Consider the following 25,708-nt stretch of genomic DNA (forward strand, 5'->3'; position numbering starts at 1 on the left):
GTGAGCGTCGAGTTGCAAGCTGCAAAGCTACGCGAAGCGTGTTGTCTTGCTCGGGTGTGGTTTAAATAGCCCCAACAAAATAGTCCAGGTAAAGTAGTCCCTAGGCTACCAAACCCAAAACACTCGACCGCATAGCTTGGTTCTTAGGAACCAAGCTATGTGGATGCCTCCATGTTGGCTGACAATATAATAAAGCAGTTCCCAAGCACATTGTTTTTTCATGGTGTATGAGCCTGGCACCATAGGCGCCAGGACTGGCCCCAGGAGGGCTTTAGAAGAGGGTTCCAGGCTCTAGGGGCCCAGAGTCCTGACTCCTCCTGGCCAATGGGTTTTGCGCGAGGGTCGTGAAACTGGCAGGATGGGGTAAAGATGTTACAGGGAAGGGGATACCACGTCTCGCCATCCAGTGTCCAACTCCCACTCTCCAAAGACCCCTGACCCAGGTGATCCTCCCACACTGGTCCACCCCCAGGAACTGGATGCAAAAGTGATGGCCGTGTCCTGGCCACCTAGATGACAGATCCCCGGGGACTAGTGGGCGAGACACCTTCAGGTTTCTCACAATACCCACAGCTTGTCAAGACTAGGAAAGAGGTAGAAGCAGACCCTATCCCAGTGAGTTTTTGGTTGTTTGTCAAGTAGGGAAACAAAAGTGGCAGAAAGACTGCCCTTCTGGGGACATGTGTCCAGAAGGAAAGTAACATTCACAGAAAAATGTTGAAGAGCATCTATGGGAACCTTGTCTTCCCTAAAAGGGTGTTGAAAGCCTTGAAGTTGTCCTTTTTTTTTAATGCTGTGAAGCTGTTTTAAGTGCTTGCCATTTGACATTGACCATAAAAAGCACTGCTTGTGGAAAGTTGTTTGGTCAGGGGAGTAGATCTGAGTGGCAAACGTTTGGCGATTGTAGGCATGGCAATGAGGCAGGCCAAGTGGAAGTTGGAGGAGTGATACAAGGTGGTCTTGATAGAGACATTGCACATTTTAGTAGTACTGGAGAAAGACCCAAGCAAGGCTGTTGTAGAAAAGCCATATTTCCTGGAATTCTTAAAAGTGGAAAATCACTGTGACCAATATAAACATAATTGCTATTGAAGGACTGAAAACATGTTTAAGAATCATCATCTTATAATCCATGTAGTGGAACTTTCTGTTGACAAGTTGACTTTACATCATACTATATTGGAAGTTGGTTGCAAATCAGGATTTCCTTGTGGTTTTCTTCAACTGTGGAGCAGAATCACATTTAAAACCTGGGGATGGGGAGTTCACCTAGGTTCTGAAGAGACACTTTGGTTACTTTATAAACTCAAGCATTATTGTTTTGAACTGCCATGTATTTCCTTCTTTATTTGTTGTATGTTTAAGTGTGAGGGACGGATATCCTTTGTTAGTGTGTTTTAGGAAGGGAAATCCTGGTCAGGGTAGGGATAGTGAGGTATTCATTCAACCTTATATTCTATTAAAATGGCATTTGTTGAGAAAACTCAACTGCCACACTATCAGCAGAGAACCCTACAGGTCTGGGACCCACACCCACAAGACTGATAGCTAAGTATACGTTGAGGAGAAGTGTACAAATCATAGAACGAGGGCAGGGGAATGGAGTCATTCCCCCTGGTATTGTGAACTGTGGAGGCAACCTGAGAAAAGGTAATGGGAAGGGAGACATTCCCCTTGTGTTGGTCTTTATTGTTTATAACACACAAAGGTTCTCTTCTGGGCAAACCTGAAATGTAAAGTATCAGATAGGACAAATCGGGGGAATTCGTCCCTTTTCCCCAAGGGGGAGCCCGCTTGCCCCTGTGAGGCTAGAGAGGGGAGCCTGCTCCGAAATACCCTTCCTAGGGGTAGAGGCAAGTGGGATCTCACTAGGAGAGACTCCCCATTAGGAGACAAGGTCTCCCGTTCTAGTGAGGAACTCCCTCAATCTGTACACACCGTGGTCTACATGGGATGCTCTAAAATATCAGAGACTTAACTATCAAGACTGGGACGAAGAAACACGCAAGAGATGCTATAGTCACATGGAAAAAACATGTCCCTTTACATCAAGATATCAAATCCACTGGGACAAGTATGTTAAATAATGTGCACCCAAAGAGTAAGAGAGAGAGCGAGCATACACAGGCACGGAAAGGCCCTGAGCTGTGTAACATCAGAGGAGAGGGAGGGCAGAGTGAGAAGAAGCCAAGAAGCCTGCGATATCAAGTCAGAGAAGCAAACAGGGCAGGAGCCCGGACGAAGGTGGTGGCGAGATCACAAGGGACCTGTGGTGGACAACCATTCCACAAACCATCGCCGACACAACCATAAGCATAAATCAGCATGGTGTCTGGTCAGGCAGAGACCAAGATGCTGCGAGGAAGAAGACAATCCTGACTAAAATAAACCAACAACGGTGTGGTACAAGAAAGAAGAACCCTGATAAACAATGTCCCCAAATAGGTTCTCGATATCAATTGAAGGTAATGGGGAGAACATGAATAACAGGAGCCCCGGAGGGAATCATTATCACGTACCAACAACTTGTCCCAGTAGAAATCAAGAGGTGAAGTTAAACCTAAAATATATGAACTTAAAGCATTATGACACAGAAGAATGCATTGCTAAAAATCTAATTAAAGAGAGAAAAGAACACTGGATAATAATACCATGGAAAAAGGAGAAGGAAACTCAATATTCTATGCAAGAAACATGTTATATAAAAGGAAAGGAGTATCACAAGACATAGTTCAGAGGAACTAGTCAATCGAACTATATTCAAAGTCAAGTAGAGCACAACAAGTTGGACTATAATTGCTCAGAAGGGAAAGCCTATAAGGGAAATTATTTCCAGAGACACTTTAAAACTAGCAACCAAGAATATAAATCTTACAAAAGGTCTCCGACAGTGATTACCAAGGATGAAAGAAAAGTCAATGGTTAATTTGAAGAGTTACAGAAACTGATTCAAGACATCACGAGAGACTATTTGAAGATTAGGTTTTAAGGAAGAAACCTATAGACCGGTACTAGAAATGCCCTCAGAAGGGAGTCATTCTCCCAACCCAAGTTAGTTTACATAATGGTAGGGTCAGTTAGGGTAGTTTTGGACAGTCAAATTATTTCTTTGGACATTCACAACTAAGACGAGCACCTTAGTAACATAGGCAAGGACGACCCATAGCGATAGGGAAGGTTAGGCCTTATAGTGTCACTTTAACCAAATATTGTGAAACATGCCCTCAGAGTGTACGCGTCCTCCTCCTGACCCACCACACAGTGTAGTCTCTTAACAGTTACACCACTGTCAAGGTTCCTTTAGAGTTCACAAGTCTTCAGGTTACTAAATCACTTGCAGTCTTAAGGGTGAGAGCTCAAGTTTCTTCCAGAGACTCTCAGGTTGCTAGTGGAATACAACCACATGAGTTTCACCTTAAACCTTATACAGGTGTCGCTTTGTCCCCTCCGAGTTGTAGATAGTCAGAATTTCTCTGAAACTTCAAGGGTTGGTTTACCCCAGTTACGACAGGCGAGATTCATCTTGGTAGATCCCTTCCCATCAGTGGCAGCCTCTCTGTATGGGCGGGCCGGGGATGAGCACTTCCCCCTCGATTGAGGGCCAGGCAGCATAGTCCACCCAGGAGCTTTATTTGCATGGAGGACAGTGCTATCTGCCTCTGAGCAGGGGTGTGTCCCCTGTTATGTATTTGTTTGTTTGGCAGAGCCCAAAGGGGACTACATCACCAATTACGTTGCAATAATTAGAGGCTGGCGTTGAACACAGTCTGGCCTCTGGTGTCTCATTATTTCGCTAATAGCTTACACACACACAAACACATGCAGGAGAGGAGTCCTCACCTTTAAGTCAGCAATCTCGCACTGCAGGGAAGAGGTGCAGCCATATGGACCTGTGTGGTGGCAGCGGTGTGCTGAGGGTGCAAGCAGGTAAATGAAGTATAATTTATGTGTATGAAATGTGTTTTTATGTATGTGTGCATGCATGTTTATTTTCATACATGCGTTCTTGCCAGTTGTCAGAATGCTCTATAAATGTGCTGGTGTGGAAGTGTGCATGTTGTATGAATGCATGTGAATAAAAGTGTTTGCCTGTATGTGAGGAGGGGCAGCGTGCCACTTAATTTAGGGCATGGGGAGCTGCTGGCAGCATGGCATTCTTTACTGTGCATCAACATTAAAGCAAACTTAAGTGTTATCACAGGGCTTGACTGGCCTACACTGGTGGAACCAGTCTGCATATACTCTTACTGTGGCATGGCATCCTACTTGAGTGTTATTACGTGGCTAAAATGGACTACACTGGTACAGTCAGTATGGATATACTTTCTTACTGTGGCATGACACTTAAATGGCTGGCAAAGCCAAAAGGTGTAAGTTCTTATATGTGGCACAGCTGACAGAAGAATTGTTCCAACACTGAGGCGGTTCAAGGGTTTTTATTTTTGATTTAATTGGTCCTGGGGCTGGCCCCTCTCTCATCTGGTAATGAACTTCTCCTAGCCCAGACATCCTTAAACCCCAGATTAGTACTACTGAATGTTGACCTCTGTCGTCTACAAAGCTGGCTTATGCGAAAGATGATAATCTGAAATATGACTGTCTAAACTCCCTCATGGAGTTTGTAACTGTCCCTACTCTAGCCAGTTGTTAGTGATCTACATGAATGTGGGACGTACCCTACAAAGACTGCGATTTATGCCACTTTCCTTAATCTTTCTCTGTGCTCACTCCCCCTTACTCCTCTCACCAATCTACTAGGAGTGCGAACATTGAAAGGACAGATCTGGTCTCCACCCTTTGATGTTACACCTCGGTACACTACTCTACTACCCCTTTCCTCATCCACACCACTACTCCTTCCTGCACACTACCGCTCCCTCCTCCACTCTCCTTAACAATTTAAACCCCCTCGTTTGACTCCATGTCATTTGTTTCACAATGACCGTTTACAGTAGACTTCCTACCCACTTGTCACACAAACAAGAACACTCATACTGCAGAACCACTCTCACTCCTAAACCAATACATGATCTGTTCAAGAAATTGCCTCCACACTGCACCGCTCCCAACTCCCGCTGGTCTGTTGGTCGTCCTCTACCTTTGCCTGTGACCTCAATGGTGCTGGCCACATACCGAGGCTGGTGGCCTGTGAAGGCCAATGTTCATGTCAGTGTTTTGGAACCAGTTGCATGCGGTCCACCAGTAAGTCTTTCTAGCGAGTGCGTGTCCTTCTCTCTTTTCGGTCCCCAATGCAGGCTTTTTCTGAGTTGCATGCACTTGCTTGTGTGGTTCAGGGGAACTGTGAGGCTCACAGCATTACGGCCGTGTCAGGAAGCAGTGCCTCTCTCTGCTGCTGCTGGCTGCAGCGTGACTTCTGTGTAGTAGGGTTGCCTCTGTAGGCCTCTGTCTCATTCCCTCATTTGTTCTGCTCTGCTCTCTTCTAGTTCAGGCACAATATTTCCGCACAAGACAAGAGAAGACTGACAAGCAATTATTAATCGAGGCATGACATGCGTGTAAACCAGTCTGTGCAGAAACATTTCGGAACAAGCAGGTGTGGGGGGTCAGCAGTTGGGGTGCTCTCTGCTGCTACAGTCCACCTTAGGGATAGGACTAGCTCTGGATCCTTCCCATATTTTTCCAAACCCTTGCAAAGAGGGTCTCTTAACCTCTCAACACCAAGGTGTTGGGCTCGTCAGACATGGCAATACTGGCATGTATTGGCGCAGCCAGCATGAAAATGCTTTTGCCCACAATAAATGCCAACATAACAAACATGAAAATGCATTGGAAAATACTACTGTGCACTGATGGTGACTTGCATCCATTGGATTTTTTCACGTGCTACCACACAAAACCGATTGCAAACTGTGTGGCTTTGCAAAATGTGTGGCTTTTTACCCAATTAATCACAGAAGGTGGTGTGATGGATCCTATGGACTTCTCGCTAAATCCCTGCCTAGAGTCTTCTGCCAGGTGGCCAAGGAAAGGCAAACACATTCTGATTCTGACCTTGGGGGTGGTGTTCTGCAGGAAGTTCACCTGGAAGGAGCAAAGGCCCAGGGGAACAAGAGGACTCCATAGGATGAGGCGCAGTATTTTTCTTCTACTAGGAAGGAGGTCTCCTCAATGCCAAAGTATGTAATGGCTTCTTTTAATAACCATCTTTTAGTTCCACAAGATATACATAAATATAGCAGGAAAAAACAATCATAAAATACTAGGTATTGGGAGAACAAACAAAAAAACTTCCAAAACCCTGGAAACTTGCAAAGCTAAAGACATCCTTATCACACAAAGGTACAGTGAAAGGAAATCTGTGAATAATAACAGCTTAAACAAACTGCCTTCCCCTTTTCAATCAAAGCTGATGACTAATACTTACGATATTCCTTTAAAGAATATTATAAGAAACAGACTTGGGTTTAAAAGTAATAATCCAACTCAAAAACCTTCAAGTCCCATAAATCCCCAAGTACTGGGAAGAAGGAGAGAGCTACAAAGGTACAATGTTGCAGGAGTGGTCAGCTAAATAATTCAGATGACCCACACCTGTGGCAGGCAGAGAGGCTTAAAAGGCCCCTCAGGTTCAGGTCATAGAGAAGAGCAAAGACTGCAAGAAGCAGAAACAGCATGACTTGTGCAGGCAGCCCAGGCAGAAGCTAGAAACAAACCCTCTCAGTATCCGCAGTTGATATCTGCCGAACATTGGTCCTGGCGTTTTGTCTCGTGTCTCTAGAAACCTGAAGGGCAGAGGTCTCACAGCCTGCAAGGGGGAAGCTTGCCCTCTGCAGACCGGTTATGCAGAGGCTGCACAGCGGCAAGCGATTGTGAAGGAAGCTTTCCTTCCCAGGAGGCCATCTCCGGTGGCTGGTGTGCACCAGAGGCCGTCACCGGTGGCTTGTGTGCACGGGAGGGTCTCAGGAGCAAGAGGAGCTCCAATTGCTGGTGGCATAGGTGACATCAGGCTAAGAGAAGCAGTTTGCCGGGTTGTGAGAAGCCCCAGAAGCAGAGGTCCGGCATGCAGCTATGGGATAGGATGCGCATGCCTTAGCCAGCGAGTCCACAGGCTGGTAGTGGCCCCGCAGCGCTCGGTAGCCGCTCGTGTGTGTAAGGCAGGCATTCAGCAAGTAAGCAGCACTCGCATATGAGCGATAGTCAAAGTTACTTTCAGAGCTACTTTCAAACAATTGAAAAGCAGGAAAAGCAGCACTTGCATATCAGTGAAAGTGGTTTTCAAAGTAAATCTGAATACCGAAATATTGAAAAGAAGCGAAAACCTTATGTAGCGAAACCAAATGACTAATTTTAAGAACGTGTGATTGAGAAATGCCCAGCAACCCGATGGGGCGAAATTGTTTAGAGCTAATAGCTACAAGCATTGCCCAAGGCAAGTGAGACTAAAATCAAGGCATATACAATCCAGCAGATATTGCCAAAGGAAAAAGCGGGCTAATGAATGTTCCATGAGATATGAAACTTGTTGCCCATACTTTGTACAACATGTGGTGAAAGCTGATATAAACTCACATAGCCAAAGCCAGGGGAGAAGCAGGATAGGATCCTATCCCTGTCAGAATGTGGTTACCTGTGCAGTGGGGGAAAAAAAAGAGTGGCAAAAAAGCTGCCCTTCTGGAAAGTGATATTAAGAAGGAGAGGAACATTATTTACGGAACAGTATTAAAGAGCACACATTGAATCTTGTTTTCCCTGAAGGGTTAAATGTTTTGAAGTGGAAAATGGTTGAATACTGTGAAGTTGTTGTGCACCTCTTGTCAGTTGACCTTAACCACAAAAGCACTAGTTGCTGTGAAACGGTTGTTGTGAAACGATGTTCGGGCAGGGGAGTATATCAGGATGGCGATCCTGTGGAGATGTGGGCCTGGTATGAGAATAAACCAGGTAGAAGTTGATAAAGTGCTATATAGTGGTCCTGACAGAGACAATATGCGTGGCTTGTTTTACTGAAAAAATAACTTTGTCAAGCTGTTTTCAAAGGAGTTATATTTCTCTAAATGTATCAGCTGTGGCAATTCATCCTGACCAAGACAATGATGGTTGCTATTGTTTAACTGAGAAATTATCCTGTATCTAAGGAGGACACATCGTTCACTTGTTCAAAGAAGAACCACCTTCTATTTGTTTGTTGAATCACTGGAGTGAACTTTCTGTTGACAAGTTGAAGTTGCAAATAACTGTGTTGCAACTTTGTTGCAAACTAGGACTTCCTTATTTTCTTTTCTTGAACTGTGAAGCAGAATTCTGCTGAAATCTGGGGCAAGGAGAATTCAACCAGGTTATAAAGAAAGACTATTGGTGCAATACAAATTCAATTATTGTTTTGAACTGCCATGCATGTCCTCGTTTGCTTATTGTATGTATACGTGTGAGGGACCGATATCATTTGTTAGAGTGTTTCGTTTAATTTATTTTAGTCAGGGAAATCCTCATCAGGATAGGGATAGCGAGGCATTTATCCAACCTTATAATCCAATAAAATGGCATTTACAAAGTTGTCCACCACACATTTCCGATCCCTCACATTGGGGTACCATTTTAACCGATTATTTTATAAATCTCCTTGGCGGAGAAAATCCCAGAATTGGGTGACCAACTTTACAAAAGTGTTTTGCAGGACACTTTAGATGTGGTAGTGCATCAGAAGCAGTGTGCACAGCTCCATACGGTGTCATTCGCACCCATCTTTCCCCACCCATCAACTTTTTAGTTAAGACTAGTGGCAGATGGCATTTTAACACAGCACTCAAAAAATAGCAGAACAGTATGACCATTATGCATGCAGCACATCGACCTGTTGAGTTCTGTACAGGCCATCTGGGGCAAAAGATATGCAAATTAGAAGGCTTGCATACATATTCACACCCACAAAAGTGACTTCAGAGAAAAGGTCACTCATTAAAAATGCATTTTTATTTTAACATGTAAACTTTTTAGCATATCATCAAGAAAAAACATTTCCACATTTGCCAACCCCTCGGATTAGTCAGTGTTATTTACATACAGCCGTCACCTAACCAGGGGTTAAGACATGTCCTAAAATATTTTACCACTGCTATGATCCACTAAGTTTCCTCCCCTCTCATCAACGTCCGCCACCAGTTTTCTGTTGACATTACATTGTATCTCTCCAGGAAGCATCCAAAATACAGTGTCCTCTCCTGGGTTATACTGATGCAGTTCACAGAGGTGTGGTAGGTTTTCCACCGAACCTTCCGTTTCACAGAATCTACAGATACTGTTGGTTAGGCCCTGTCCAGCTCTTAGAGGTATCACCTCTTGTTTTGCACAAATTCAGTCTTATCCTCAGAAATTGTGATCCGATACCGAGATCTGGGCATTTTTTCAGGTATTCAAGGGGATTTCCATGACTTCTTACCTCCGTTGATAGGAAATAGTGAAGCTTGTATTTACTTGCTTCATCAGTGGTAATTATCCAATAATGTGTCCATAGTTTTTTCTTGGCTTTGGATTCAACAATAAATATTTAAACTGGTTGCATGTACATGTGCTGGCATTAACAGATAGCTATGATTGCATACAAAATTAATGAACACATGCTAAAATGACATCATTTATTCCAATGTCAATACTGATTGTGCCAACACGCATTTCGACCTCATCAAGGCACAGTATATGTTATATGATCAAAGTAAAACATACATATTAACATTTGTCCATATGGATGTCAAATTAAACATACCCACAGGGAGAAACAAAATAACTGAAAAATAATTAAATGACCAGGTTACGTGCCAAAATGTCAATCGGATGATTGGAAGTAGACAACGAATAGCGGAGGGGGAAAGAGAATGGGCAAAGAAAAGAGGAAAAAAAAGAGATAAAAGGTCATTTAGAATGTATGAGAATCAACAACAATTCCTCAAACATATTGTCATCAGAGAACAATGATATGCTGTCTTATATACAGAGTCATACATCAAGTTGATTCCATGTTAAACAGTATCTTTCAAACTGGAACGCGCTTAGTTGCATTAATTCATGGATCAAAAAGGCGCTTAAATGATCCTATGATCAGGGATGCGCCGAAAAACTAGATCTTGCTCTGCTTAATTTATATTAGATTCTACATGAATCTAGTTTAATCAAAGGTTAGAAATGGAAAAGCTGATATTGATAGTTTCCTTTGGCAGGCAGTGCCCTATAACAATTATATGGCAAAAGTACTGTGTAGCGTTTCCATTCTTACCCTTAGTTAGCATGCATCCTGGCTGGATAGTCCAATATTCATTCAGATGTCAGATCAGATTCAGGTAAGGTTGGCGCTGTAACAACCCCATAGAGGACTTGAGCAGAAAGTAGTCATTGTACTATGGAAGCTTCCTAACTCTTATATCAATAAAATCATCAAAACATGCACTACATATTAGATGAGCAAAAGACAGAAATAAGTGATCCCGTTAGATTGTGTTACCACTATGTGTCCTTAATTGTAGGCAAGCAGTGAACTACAAGTGTTCTAGAAACAGCGGTAGCATGAGTAACCAATTTTCCTAAAGTGTATGTCAAAAACATGCAGTACGCGTGCAGATGCCAATTGTTAGCAGCTGTTCGCTGAGCGAGGCATGGCTCATGTACTAGCGAGAAATCTAGTACATACATACTAATAGAGTTCCTGAGTGTGAAATCATTCCAAGAAGTATGTATGAGCACTTCGTTTTACCGTATATGCGTTTGTGAAGTATAGATGAATACCGGTTTCCCTCAAAGAAGGTATATTTGGCTGGTTAATTAGGAAAAACAAAAGTATAGGCTTGTTAAATTCGTAGCCAATTTCAAATGCACGATTATATACAGTGTAATTTCAATGAAAAAACTAAGCAGGACTCACCTTTGTTCATTACGGGTCCGCTTAGTAAAGCGACCCTACCCTCGTCTAGCATGTACGGAAAAAGGCTGTTTCTAGGCCTGGGTGGAGGGTCAAGTCTGCTATCATCTTCTAAAATGAATCCTCATTTGTTGGAGCAGTGCTGTAAATTTGCATTAGCTGGTCTATACGTCATTATTTCAGGCCCAAGGTTTCCTCCTCTGTTTGTATTAAGTTTTTCTTTCTTAGACAGTGAGGTATAATCGTCTCTTGTGGAGGATCCGTGTTTGTTATGTCTGGAAGGCTCCTTTTTGTCTTCGCTTTCCATTTCTCAGGCTCTAAGCTTAGCCTCTGTTAATTCCCTTTTTTCAGCTAGCGTTAAAAAGGGTACGTCCGGATCAAGACCATTGTAGAAGCTAGTTGGTAAGGTAACATCTTGATTTGCTGTGTTATGCGGATGATCTGCCAAGACTGCCGTAGGATCATCCATTTCATTACTCATCGGATAGGTGGAGAGATCTAAAAAAGGATTTGGAGGAGACTCGTGCGGTGCAGCTTCTGTGTTGCTTTGATTATAAGCCTCTGTCATTAAGGGCGGTTCCTTGCTTAGTTTTTTCGTTTTAGATTTTGTGAAATTTTTTTCCTTTGTTGGGAGCGACAGTTTCTTAATAAAGCTCCTAGAAGCGTTTCCTCTGATCTTCTGTGTGGGTCTCTGTTGTGTATTTTGAGTAGGCACCTTCGTGTCACTCTTCTGTTTTTTTGCAAACAGTGGGTATGTGTCTTCTGTAGTAATTTCCTTCGCTACCCCCAAGTTTTGAGCACTCTCAAATGTTACAGAGATTATACTGTGCTCCATTGTATCTGTTGTAGACGAAACTCCTACTTTGTCGCCGTCCTTACGATTGTGGATTTCCAGACTGGCCATATGGTCCGCAGCAATCTCCTTCCGACGGGATGGTGCCTCAATGTTATTGTTTAGTGTAGGTGTTTCATAGATCCAGATGGTTTCCAAGAGGACTTGATTTATGTTACTAAGTATTCTTATGTCATTGCTCATAGGTGGCACATTGCGATGGGTTAGCCAATTGCCTGTTGGATTCCCAGCTGCGATAAAGCCCTCTATGTAGCTCAATTTAGTATGTACCAACGCCAGTAAGTTGGTTTGATTCGCTAGTGTCAAATTGATGAACAAGTTACTTTCTTACCTGGTAACGTTCTTTCGATGGGATGGTCCGACGACGTATTCCATATCTATGACAGGTAATGTCCACAGCTGTGCTGCTTTGGAAAATCTTCGGCGTCTGCGTCGATGACGTCGATGCGCCGTCCCCGAGGACCTCCTCTGAAGGCCGACGTCACCCGAAGTGATAAGTAGGACGCACGACGCCCATAGCCTCAGTTTTTTCCCCCAGAACGTGTGCCACCAGTTTTCTGCCAGTCAGACACACAAGGCCTTGCAATCGCAAAAGAAATTCTGCAGCGGGGAGGGTAGGGAGGGAGCGATATGGAATACGTCATCGGACCATCCCATCGAAAGAACGTTACCAGGTAAGAAAGTAATTTATGGAGTATGTCGGAGGACCCAATCCCCTCGAAGAATATCTATGACAGACTCCCAAAGCAGTACCAAGCAAGGAGGTGGGAAAAGAATTTAGAACACAAATTTAGCATGCCCAATCAAATTGTGGAATAAAGGACTGCCTTGCCAAAGGCCAGATCCTGCCCTCTGATGGAATCGAGGGAGTAGTGACGTACAAAAGTATGTACTGAAGCCCAGGTGGCTGCATCACAGATGTGACGAATAGGAACACCCCTTTGCAGGGCAGTACACGCAGCCACTCCCCTGGTAGAATGGGCCTGCAAGCCAGCCGGAGGGTCCTTACCTGCCAAGCAGTAACACTCGGAGATAGCTAAAATAATCCGACGAGACAAAGTCTGTTTCGTCACAGCTTGTCCCAAACGCTTTCCAGCGTAACCAATGAAAAGTTGATCGTCCACTCTGACTCGGGCAAATGCGCGAAATATAAAAGCTAAACGCTCCCCTAGGATCAAGCCTATGGAGTCTCTCCTCTTCCTTACCAGGATGTGGAGGAGGATAGAATGCCGGAAGAACAACCTTCTGGCTCAAATTAAACTCTGAAACCACCTTCGGAAGAAAAGAAGAACGAACTCTAAGGACAACCCTGTCCTTATGAAACACAGTGAAGGGTGGCTTAACTGAAAGTGCCTGTAACTCACTCACTCTGCGAGCGGAAGTAACCGCAACCAAAAACACAGTTTTCAGAGTCAACAGTCTCAAAGGGCAAGAATGCAAAAGCTCAAACGGAGCACCGATAAGAAACTTAAGAACAAGGTTCAAATCCCAACCTGGCACCAGAAAAGGTGATGGAAGAAACACATTAGTGAGCCCTTTCAAAAACTGAGAAATTAAAGGAATCTTAAAATAGGAACATTCTTCAGACGAGCGCTTAAACATGGACAGCGCCGCCAGGTAATCTTTAATGGTCCCCACTTGCAAGCCCCTGTGGGCCAAGGAAAGCAAAAAAGACAGAACCATGGGAATGTCACATTCAAAAGGATCCACATTCTTAACTCTGCACCAGTCGCAAAACTTTCTCCAACGGCAACGGTACAGAGACTTTGTTGCCGGCCGCCTGGCCGAGAGCAACACCTCCATAACGTCTTCAGGGAGGTCCCAATCCTTATACCTCAACCTTTTAGAAGCCAAGCGTGAAGGTTGAGGGATCTTACCTCTGGATGGAGAACCTGACCCCCCTCCCGTGAGAGCAGACCGTCTCGGTAGGGAAGACGACGTGGAGGGCAGATGGACAAGTCGAGAAGGTTCGGGTACCACGTCCTCCGGACCCACGCCGGAGCAATGAGGATCATCCAGGATCCGAACCTCTGCAGTACATGTGGGATGACGGGGACTGGAGGAAACGCGTACAGCAGTGGGAATGACCACTCCACCACAAACGCGTCTCCTAAGGCTCCTTTAGGAGGAAATTCCCGCAAGCAGAACCTTTCGCACTTCCGGTTGACACTGGAGGCGAAGAGATCCACTTGAGTGGTCCCCCAAAGGGTGAAGATCTCCAGGAGAATCTCCTGAGCCAGCTCCCACTCGTGATTGACCGTGCTCTGCCTGCTCAGAGCGTCCGTCGTCTCGTTGTGGTCTCCGGCCAGATGAACAGCCGAGATTGAAACTTCCTGCTGGATGGCCCAGAACTCGAGCTGCATCGCTTCCCTGCACAGAGGAAGTGACCCTGCCCCGACCCCTTTTTGTTGAGGTAGTGCATGGCCACCGTGTTGTCCGTTAGAATCAGGACACACTTTCCTCGCACAGTCGGCAGAAAAGCCTTCAGGGCAAGCCTGACGGCTCTCAGCTCCAACAGATTGATATGGAGTCTGGACTCCAACTGAGACCAACGACCGCTGACTTTCAGCTAGTTGGCATGAGCTCCCCATCCCGTGAGGGATGCGTCCGTCACGATCGTCACCTCTGGCCAGGGCAGCCAAAATGGGGCCCCCTTCATCAGATTGCCTTCAACGGCCCACCAAGGAAGGTCCTGGGCGACTGAGGGTGGCACCTGAACAGGGTCCGACAGCCTGCCGGAGGACTGAGACCACTGGAGCTTGAGTGCCCACTGCAAAGATCTCATCCGCAGACAAGCCTCTGGCACCAGAAGAATGCAGAATGCCATGAGGCCGAGCAGTCTCAAGAACTCGGACGCTGGGAGATTCTGGGCAAGTTGAAACTTGTGCACCATCTGCTGAATGTGAAGAGCCCTCACCTGGGGAGGAAAACACTGCCCCAGGGATGTGTCGAGCACTGCTCCGATGTACTGGAGCCGCTGTGTTGGTGTCAAATGGGACTTCTTTAAATTTAGGGAGAAGCCTATCTTGTGAAGGGAGTGGCAGGTGACGGACAGATGATCCAGGACTTGCTCGGGAGAGCTCCCCTCATCAACCAATCGTCCAGGTAGGGGTAGACGTGAATAGATGCGCTGCCACCACCACCATGAGCTTGGTGAAAACCCTCGGGCGGAGGTCAATCCGAATGGCAGGACCCGAAACTGAAAGTGTGAGTCGCCAACCGCGAACCTCAGGTACTACTTGTGCTTGGGATGGATCGGCACATGGAAGTAAGCGCCCTTGATGTCGAGAGACACCAACCAGTCCTGAAGTTGAAGGGCCTGGAGGACTTGAGAGAGAGTAACCATCTTGAACTTGTCCTTCCTGAGGAGTTTGTTCAAACCGTGCAAGTCCATGATGGGTCTCAATCCCCCGTCTTTCTTCGAAATCAAAAAATAAGGGGAATACCATTCCTTGTTCCTCTCCGCTACAGGCACCAGTTCTATGGCGACTTTCTCCAGCAGGGCTTGAATTTCCTGCGCAAGGAGCGGATCCGGACTCTTCAAAGAGGTTCCCAGGTGGATTGTCGTGAGGCCTCTGCCGAAAGGGAAGACAGTAGCCATGGGTTATGATCTCCAGAACCCACACATCTGAAGTAATGGCTCGCCACTCTACAAGATGCTGCGCCAGCCTTCCCCCAACCGGCGAACCATGGGACCTGGCCTCATGACTGAGTGGTAGCGGCTGCGGTGTTGCCTGAGGGCAAAGAGGCAACTGCCCGAGCGGCCTTGGCACCTCGAGTACCCTTGTTTCCACCTCTGGCATCCTTACGGTGGCCTCTGACTGCTAGCTCCTCTCGCTTTACTTATGGACGAGTAATAGCGAAAGGAACCTCCCCTCCATTGCTGTCCTCTAGGACGAAAATGCAGAGGTTGTCGAACTGCAGTGCCCAACGACTTTGCTGCAGCTTTGGAGGTCTGCAACCTCTCAAGGCTCTCGTCAGCCTTGCTGCCAAAAAGATGTTCACCGTCAAAGGGCATGTTGAGGAGCCGGGACTGCACATCAGAAGCGAACCCAGACTTCCGCAACCACGCAAACCTGTGAACTACGGTGCTCGCCGCCATGGACCGGCTGACACAATCTGCCATGTCCAAACCCGACTGAACGGCCTCACACATGTTATCCTTGCCATCCTGGACCATAGCAAGGAAACGATCCAGTTCGTCCCCTTCGGGGAAATGTTCAGCCGCTAATACAACACAGTTCCACAGAGTGTGTGTGAAACGAGACAAGGCACATATGGAGTTGGCCGCCTGAAGCGCCATACCCCCTGAAGAAAACACTTTCTTCGCCCAGCTGTCAAAACGTTTGTCGTCCCTATCCGCCGGGGCCATAGCCGCCTGCAACACCAAACTCTCCGGAATGGGGTGCCTGGACAAGTAGCAGGGGTCGCTACTGGCTGGACGGTATTTTCACGACAAAGACTAGCCCACTCTCCGGAGCAGTCCAAGCCGCCGCCATCCTTCTCTGCAGAGAAACTTCGGAAAAAGACAATATACCTGAGAAGCAATATCAGGACTCCTTCTGTTTGCATTTATATCTCCAGACTTTTTCATTGGGAACACTGAGGACTCACCTCCCAATCGTAGCAGCACAACACAATGTTGACCGTTTCGATTTGTTCCTGAACTTGTGTTAGGACAGGCAGATATACCCCTGTCCTACTGTGTGCTGCTAATTTTCACTGTACATTTTCCTCTCATATTTTCAGCCTACCACCCTTTACATCTCTCTTTTCTGCATCTCTGTCGTTTCCCGGACACCACCGCTTTGATTTAAACGCATGTTTTTCTGTGATTAGATAACAGATAAAGTTCAGGTGTGTGCCACATTACACCAAATCGTTTCATGTGATTTGAGACTTCTTGTTTTTCTTTTTTCATTTCTTGTTGATTGTTTCTTCATTTCTTTACATATATTAAAAATATGTTTTTATGATACTTGCCTCCTTTTGGTATCTTACCTGTCTTGTCAAGAGGATTAGATTTAAAACAAAATATTGCAGCATTCATTGCTTTAACATTGGGTTGACCAGGGGAGTTTCAGGAATCAAATAACCCCCATCTCTGTTGAAGGCACATCGACACCCCCTTTTTCTTCATGATTTATATTACCCTTCTCTGCAGAGCCATATGAAACGGCAATACCGGGTCAGTGGGGGGGACCAAGATCAAGGATATCGTGAGATCATCCTGAACGAACTCCCCTGGGGGAGCCGACCAACCCAAGTACTCGGTGACCCGAGACAGAAGGCGCCGATATGAAGAATCTCCACCTCCGGAGAGGTGTCCAGTCCACTGGCATCATGCAGCGATTGCCTCAGGTCATCAAACTGGCTATGGCTCGAGATAAGCTCATCTGGTACCGTAACCGGAACCAAGCCTTCATCAGAGCCTTCATCACCCTCTGAAATGTACTCCAAGCGGTGAGAGGAAGACATCCGGGGACCAAAGCTGTGCTTGACCTTAGCCAGAGCCTTTCTAGGGGCTAATCCCGTGCCACGGGGCCCCTCTGACATCACCGCCTCGAAAGGCGTCGAGGGCGCTGAACGAGTCGGTGCCGACAGAAACGGCGTCGAGCAAATTGGCGTCGACATCAGCTGCAGCGCCTCCAGCATCGACGGCGTCGACACAGGCCTCGAAGCCGGAGCTCCGAGCGTGTCTCTCGACGACCTAGGCGCCGACAGCGTTGACGACCCCCTCGGAGGCGGGGCCTCGAGAGAAATCGTCGACGACCTCGGCGCCAACGTCTTCTTCGAAGACGGCACAGGATCACGCGGTCTCGAGCACATCGAGGACCGGGACCTGGAACGGGCATGGCGAGAACGGATACCCTTGTCCGAGTGGGACCACCCGAGCCCAAAGGCGTACGAGCGGTGTCTCTCGACCGGTGCCGACTGACCCCACTCGGAGGCATGGACGGACCGGTGCCCTGCGATTCAAGAATCACTAGCATCTGCTTCCTGAAGGAAGCCCATTCCTCCGGTGTCGCTTGCATGGAGGGATAAGCAGCACGCCGACGGGTGGAGTCCTTGGAAGAGGACGGGGAAGGCGACCGATGCCGGCACTTCCAGGAATGCCTCGAAGAGGCGTAGGAGTGGCGAGACCGACTCCTGGAAGGAGACCCACTGGACTTCTGGTGATGACGCAGAGAGTCGCCTCACGAGTCATCCGTCGAAAGCCCTGCAGACCTCGACTTCCGGGGCTTAGACACCCGACAGCAGCTTCTTGCGTTCCCACAAGGCCTTGGCCGTGAGCGACTGGCAGTCGACACTGTCGTTTGTATCGTGGGCCTCCCCGAGGCATCAGGCATCAGAGGCAGGCATCGTGCGATTCCGTGACCGTCATCTTGGGCCCACAGTCCCCGCATTTCTTGAAGCCCGGACGCAGGGTTGAAGACTAAGTAGACATCACCACGAACAGGTCTTCACAAAAACCTGAACAGGTTCAACGAACCGAGAAGAAAACAGCAAACTCCAAAGAGTTGAGGCGTACCGAGATTCACGACACGAACACGTTCGCTGAAAAAACAGAACGGAGGCTATGGGCGTTGTGCGTCCTACTTATCACATCGGGTGACATCGGCCGTCGGAGGAGGTCCTCAGGGACAGCGCATCGACGTCATTGACGCAGGACGCTGAAGATTTTCCAAAGCAGCACAGCTGTGGACATTACCTGTCATAGATATGGAATACGTCGGAGGACCCAATCCCCTCGAATTATAATTACTTCATAAAGGGAACCATAGCGATAGTGACTACTGACATTTGATTAAAAGGGTCTCGTCACATGACTCTAGCTTGTTTGTCCTCCGCTCTACCAGATGGGCGGGACTTGTCTGTTAGCCGACTCTGTCATGTTGTGGCTTGATAACATATCTAGCCGGTGTCTCCTTGAGGTTTGTTACCCCCTATTTCCATGCCCTAGACTTGGAGCAGTAGGGGTTTCTAAAGATGTTGTTTCAAGTATAGGGGCTGGACACCCTCCTGGGGTTTGGAGTCCCTTGGCCCAAATTATTGTCGGCTTCCCCATCACTGGTGCATTTCAGTGGGTCGTTAGCCAATCTGTTTGTCTTGTGGTTGGTTGTGCCAACTTTGATATTGCGATTTGTTTTCAGATGTTTGATTCTCCATTGCAGGTCTCCAATGGCTGACTCCTACCCCGACGCAGCCCTCTCTAACTTTAACCTCTCAGTTTCCAACATTCTTGCCCCTGTCATGAGGGTATGACTGAAGCCTACCAAAAAGTGCAACTCTTGATACGATTCCGAGTTGGCTGCCATTAAACGCAAGTGCAGGGCAGCTGAACAGAAATGGGATTCCTTGGCCGAACCCACTGACAAACTGGCCTGCCGCCTCCTTCAAAGGCAGTATAGACTCTGCATCTGCTCAAAGAAAAGAGTATAATTAAGCCCGCATCTCCGCGGCATCCAATAATACGGCCAAACTTTTCAAAGTCTGAAAGAAACTAGCCAATCCTACTGCAGCCTCCTCCACCATTGCACCAACCCAGGCCCTTTACTCGGCCCTGGTTGCACACTTCACCTCAAAAACTCAGGACATCCTATCCTCTCTCTCCCTCACCACCTCATGCACAAACATCTCTTGTACCGGGCTTGGCAACCCCCACCCATCACCTTCTCTGTCATACCTGAGGAGGTCACTAGACAAGTCTGGTCTAGGAAAGCCTCGTTAAAACAGGTGCACCCTTGTCCCTTCAAAACCATCAAGGACAACATTGACCTCTCGCCCCAGCCTTGGCCGACCTCTGCAACCTCTCTTTCGCTACTGGAGTTTTCCCCACTGCTCTTAAGCACTCCCTTTGTGCATCTTCTCCTCAAAAAACCTCATGCTGACCCTTCCATTTCGGCAAACTATCGCCCGATCGCCATCACTCCTTTCCTGGGCAATCTCCTGGAGAAGTTGGCTATTTCTCAGCTCACCCTCCACACTGAATCTGCTGGTTGCTTCCACGACCACCATTCTGGCTTTAGAGCATCCAGAGGCACAGAAACTGCTCTTCTGAACACCTGTGAAGATCTGCTCTCAAATCTTAATTCCAACTCTCCCTCTGTCCTCATTTTACTCAACCTCTCCTCGGCCTTCGATACAGTGAAACAACACCCTGATCGCACTTCTCTGTGATATCCTGGACATCACTGACCAGGTCCTGGCATGGCTAACCTTTCTCTCCAACCACCCATCCCAGGTGGAATTGACGTCCTTCCTCTCCCCTATCACTATCTCTACGTGCAGTGTCCCCAAGTGATCTAACCTATCCCCCTGGTTTTTCAATGGCTACAATGCCCCCCTGCCACATAGGATAGCCACCTTCACCTCCAACTTTTAGTGTTATGCGGATGACACTCAGCTCTCCTTCAGGCTTCCCACAGCCTCTTCCTCACTCATACCAGACTGTCCGCAATTTAGTCCTGGTGTGCTGCAAACAACCGTTGCCTCAATGTCAATAAGACAGATTGTCCTCATGGGGCCGCCTGCTCCTGCCTTCCCTCTTTCTCTCTGGCCGGCCTCCATTGGCCCTGCACGTCCATCTACCAACGAGGCAAAAAACCTGGGGGTCATCTTAGACTCCACTCTGTCCTTCTCGTCTTACATCGCAGACATCTCTAAAAGGTCCCGCTACCAACTGCACCTTCTCAAAAGGTATTTTACCTTTTCTCACCTTCCCCCAAAGGCTCACCCTCTCCAGATCACTGGTCCTCTCTAGGCTGGACTACTGCAAAAGCCTCTTTCTCAACCTGCCCTCTTCTATCCTCCATCCTCTTCAACTCATCCAGAACAGAATCGCGAGACTTATCCTTGGCCTCAAGCCCAGCGACCGCTGAAATCCCTTCACTGACTCCTGGTGGCTGCAAGGATTAAGTTTGTGAGCCTCTGCAATGTCCACAAGGCTTCCTGGGGCCTTGTGGACAACACTCTCTTCCTAAATACTCTCCTTCCCGAGCCCTACGCTCATGATCCTCCAACTCTCTGCGGGTGAGCCGCATCTGCAAGCAGAAACATGGGGGGAGATCTTTATCCTCTGCAGGGGCTTCAATCTGGAACAGCCTCTCTCCATCTTGAGCCAGATCTCAAGGGTTCCGGAAACTCCTCAAAACTTTGCGCTTCACCTCCTCCTCTCTCCTTCTCCCCTGCTAACCACCTCTTTCCACTCTCTCGCTCGCTCTCCTCTACTTCTGCTCAGTTTCGCTGACTGGCTGCCTGGTGTACCTTCAGAGCCTCACAGGTCCCAAACTTTCCTGGCCAGTCTCCTGCACTTGCCCCAGGGCCTTGCACTGCCTTGCACTACTGCACTTTTACAACCATCTCTCTGCGCTTAACCCATGTTCTGATAGGACTTGGCGCACTTGGTCCCTAATGCCCCCCCCCCACGCACTCTCTGCTATGTTCACCTGCATGATCTGAATGTACCATGCCTGTTAAGATCGTGTCTTGTCTTATTTATTTCAATTTTTATAAAGCGCTGCACGCCTGTGTGCCTCAGAGTGCACAAAAAGACACGTACAAACAGGTGGGCAAACAAACAAGTAGAAGTCTCACGGGTCAACAGGGGAGGAGGTCCAAAAGGATACAGATGCCAACGTTCAGTCAAGGTTCTGGCTGAAGAGAAGTGTTTTTACTTCTTTTGTAAAGAGAGCCAGGCTTTAGCAAGGGAGCTTGGACATTGAAGGACCCCCAAAATGAACCAATTTATACCTGGGCTGGATGAATGTAGGTCGGGCAGAGGAGCGAAGCTCCCTGCCACCTTCCCTGGGTTTCATTCTGTCAATAAGATAGATAGAACACACATTTTTTCAGCATTCAAAGGACAAAGTCAAGACTTTATGGGTAATCCTGTGTCTACACAAATATAGAAAGGGGGAAACCCCAAAAAATTACTGTATGAGCAGTAATTTGTCCACCTTTTGATTTGGGGTAAAGAGACCATATATAGAGCAACAAGGTAGAATTATCCACAACAGCACTTCCAAACAGTCAATTAATACTTAGAGAACATATAGGTTTTATTCATAATCCATAAAAAAACTGTAAAAATCAAACATTTGTAAAAACAAAGTTCTAGTGACATAGAAAGAAAAGCTAGCAATTTTATAGCAGCAGTTCATTCCTGATGTAATAGTGCCATTAGTTTACTTCATCCTTATGATTCATTTGACTTGTAGAGATGAAGTGTGATCAATAAAGACCTCAATACGTATCTAGTATATCAAATTAATAGTGTTATGCCTCAACATGTTTGAGTTCTCCATCTTTTGTCTCAAAATTTCTTCAGGAGAATTTCTCAATTAGTCACTTGGACTTTGTGATTTAATCTAAGAACATGTTTCCAAAAAGCTCCCACAAGCGCGTTTTTGACATGGAATTGCTGTTGGTAAAAAATAAAAGCAAGATGTAAGCCAATCGAATGCTTAATATTTTCAATTGTTAATGACATCTTTAGTGTCAGCCTATTGTTGCGGGAATAAATTCCATTCTTGAACCTCTATCCATATTTGCCTACCATTATTTGAAAGGTCATGTGAAAACTATGAGATCTTATTTGAAAGACACTAAAGATATCAACAAAATTGAAAATATGGAATACAAAAGAGATGGCCAACGTTTGCTAGGTTTAGATCTAGTGTCTCTGTACACAAATATCCCACAACAGGGCACTATAGAGAAACTTGAAGAAATACTCCTTATACGGACAGACCACGATCCAGTTCCCACACCTTTCACTATGTGGTGGATCACTCTAGCACTCACAAAAAACTTTCGAATTCGTGGGCACATTTTATCAACAAGTGGAAGGCACGGCGATGGGGGCCACTATGGCCCGAGCCTGGTCAATCTTCATGTCGAATTTCTCGAAAACCAATTTGTGTATGCACCAAATCCTTTTGAAAATAACATCAAAGCATGGTCACGTTATATCGATTACATGCTAGTCATTTGGCAAGGTTCACTAGAGACAGCACAATAGTTTCTAGTTTGGCTGAACAGCCTGAATAGACATCTACAGTTTACAATGACGATTGAAAAAAGACACCATACATTTTGTTGATCTCACCTTGTACCATAAGAATGGTAGAATTCTTGTTAAACCATTTCACAACAGCACAAAGAAAAACTCATTGTTACACTATCAGTCCCATCATATAAAACATCTCAGAGATAACTTGCCATATGGGCAATTTTTTAGATTAAAACGGAACAGCTCTAATAGAGAAGCTTGTGAAGAAGCACACCATTTAAAGACTAAACTGAAAAAGAGAGGATACTACAGAAAATTAATTTTAAAAGTGGCTAAATGCACTTTTAATAACAGGGAGGCCCTTCTCGAGGAAATACCCAAAAATCAGCTAGTTGACAGAGTAGTGTGTGTCAACGCATTCACAAATCACAGCTTGACCATCCGCAATATCATATCCAAAAATTGGAAATTGCCAAGAACTACCAAAGCAAATCCCAACATACCACCGTTTGCCTACACTAAATCCATCTCTATAGGAAATTGTGTACGTCAGAGTCGATATCGAAGCAACTTTCCCCCCATAACTAGCATTATCAGCTAATGGGGTCTACCCCCAGTTGTAGGTCGCCATCCTTGTGGCCAATGCGTTGTATGCAAATTAACAACTAAATGTAAAGAGGTCACTGTGGGTCTGGAGAGGCTGTGGGTTCAGAAAACCTTTAATTGTAATACCGACCATGTAGTGTATATGATCACGTGCCCTTGTGGTCTACACTATATTGGGAAGACCAATCACAAAATTAAAATCTGCATTACTGAGCACAATAGTTGCTTGAAAAACAAAACAATGCAAGCTCCAATGGTCAAGCACTTTGTTGAAAAAGACCATGGTCTCCAGAATTTCAAATGGACTGTGCTTCTAGTGGTAAAAGGTGATGACGCAATCATTAGAAATAAGAAGCTCTTGCAAAAAGAACAAGAGTTAATTTTCAAGACACAAAGTGATCTTCAAGGCCTCAATGATGCTATCGAGTGGCACAAGCTTAAATAATGTGGTAATTATTTCAGATACATATCTAGTTGCCAGCCACTTTAGTAATAGCCTTTATATATGCAACATCTCTTTAGTTTACAGTTTGCACTGTTACGTTACGTATGAGGCCTTGATTCTACAAGTAAAAGAACTTTAAAGAGTTGCTAATTTAGCAACCTGTAGTTTTCTAATAACGAGGGGTTACGAATTCATTTAGGAGGCATACATACTTATGAAATATTCCAATTAGGAAACAAGTATGCCAATCTATCCGTGCATTCTGCTAGCTGACCACTAGAGGGCCACTACCTAAGTCGGCTATGTGCCGTTCAATGTATAGACACAAATGAAGGACCATTCTTTGGCACCTTTGGAATTTCAGTTTTAGATGTATACTACATCTAATATGACTCACGATTTTTTTGCTGCATTTTTGGGAAATTTTACCACACTGGTAGTCGGCTCCGTACGACCTCGTTGTTGCAAGGCAATTAGTCCTGCCAGTGGAATCCATAACCGCGGGCTGTTTTTTCCCCCGCAGTCACTTATTTTTTGATCGTGGACACAGAGTTACCACAAAGAAACCAGGATACCCTAATGTGTGCCACCCAAAGGTAAGTCACATTCTGATCCTGTTGCCTTCTGTGCCCTATTGATCACTCTAGAGACTCAGATTTCTTTGCCCAATGATACTGGATCGCAGAGATGTTAGATAGTGTACTAGTATTTCTAACACAAGAGTGGGAATTTTACCATCACGGACAATTGCTAACTGGCACCCCTCTGTAATTTATTTTAGTGGGCAGTGACTAGTCCACCAGAGAGATCGCCCTACTCTAGCTCAGGAGTCGGACCAATCTAGCTGTGTGAATACCGCAATATCTATTCTTCTATTGAGAGAGGTAAGCATTCCTTTTCCAGCCTAAAATATAGCTTTTACGTTGTTTTTAAGAAATAAACCCTTGTAAGAATGATACTTGAGTATTCATATGCCCCCACTTTTATCAGTGTTTTAAACAGTTAGGGGTTGCAGGGACGTGTCCCCAAAGATCCATCTATTTCACCGTAGACCATCCATACTGCGGGACTCTATTTTCCTCTATTCATCCTCTAGAGGTATTTTATGACTTTGACCTGTGCTTTTTTTTTTTTAGAACAAGTCTTTTTTAAATCAAGTGACTAATTGAGAAATCCTCCTGAAGAAAGTTCAAGAAAGATAGAGAACTGAAACATGTTAAGGCATAATACTAGTAATTAGATATACTAGATACGTATTGAGATCTTTATTGATCACAATTCATCTCTACAAGTCAAATGAATCATAAGGATGAAGTAAATTGATGCCACTATTACATCAGGGATGAACTGCCGCTATTAAATTGCTAGATTTTTCTATATCACTAGCACCTTGTTTTTACAAAGGTTTGATTTTTACTGTGTTTTTTATGAATTATTATATGTTGTGTAAGTATTAACTGTTTGGAAGTGCTGTTGTGGATAATTCTACCTTGTTGCTCTATATATGGTAATCCTGTGTCTAACAGGTAACCAGTGAAGTGACCTTCTGGCCTCTGAGATGTGGGCGCATTTGTTCCTGTATGGCTCGGACCACGTTATTTTGTGCGATCTGCAGAGCTTGAATATTGGCTTGCAACGTGCCTGCTAGGAGACAATTAGAATAGTCAAGCCTAGAGTTGATTAATGCGGTGGAAAGCAGAGCACAGTTGTTGGTAGAGAGAAATGGGCGAATATAGTTAATTCGCTTCGTAATCAGGCTGCACGATGATCGGGTTCAGGCGACGTGGGGACACAGATAGCTCATCATCAAGGATGACCCCTTCACCTTCTTCAATAAGGCAATAATGTTAGAGGCAATAGTAAAGTTGGCATAAGCACGGCCTAGTCTGCTCAAGCGAACTTTAGATGCCACAATTAGGAACT

General features: G+C 45.8%; 1 protein-coding gene across 6 annotated transcripts in view; it reads left to right on the top strand.

Annotated features, from left to right (window-relative positions):
• LOC138567144 (mucin-2-like) overlaps positions 1–25,708 on the top strand; it is a 497,812-nt gene that overhangs the window by 242,141 nt on the left and 229,963 nt on the right. The window contains exon 3 of one of the 6 annotated variants that reach the window (XM_069645077.1): positions 24,567–24,669. The exons of the other annotated variants lie outside the window; for them this stretch is intronic. The gene's annotated coding sequence lies outside the window, so the exon portion shown is untranslated. The remainder of the gene's footprint in view (positions 1–24,566; positions 24,670–25,708) is intronic. 6 annotated transcript variants of the gene reach the window in all.

This window comes from Ambystoma mexicanum, chromosome 2p (assembly GCF_040938575.1).
Source record: "Ambystoma mexicanum isolate Mex_15411 chromosome 2p, UKY_AmexF1_1, whole genome shotgun sequence".
Classification (NCBI taxonomy): Eukaryota; Metazoa; Chordata; class Amphibia; order Caudata; family Ambystomatidae; genus Ambystoma; species Ambystoma mexicanum.